Raw genomic sequence first — 257 nt, forward strand, 5'->3', positions numbered from 1 at the left:
GGACATCAGTTTGTTAAGTCCGTCCTACATGCCCTGGGGCAAAGAGGAAATATCTCCATCCTCACAGAGGATCAGTCTAAACGACTCAGGTGTAGATTGACTACAAGTGCTACCAAGTGCAGCGTGGCTGCCGTAGCTTTGCGATTAGAAAAAGCGTAAGTTTGGTCGCCGTCCTTTCGTTCTATACTTATAACAAGTACGAGTTTAGCGAATCGCAATCCGCTTACTTTATGAGTAATTATAACCTTAAACCAAGA

Source organism: Plasmopara halstedii (genome assembly GCF_900000015.1).
Source record: "Plasmopara halstedii genome assembly, contig: Scaffold_816, whole genome shotgun sequence".
In the NCBI taxonomy this organism is placed as follows: domain Eukaryota; phylum Oomycota; class Peronosporomycetes; order Peronosporales; family Peronosporaceae; genus Plasmopara; species Plasmopara halstedii.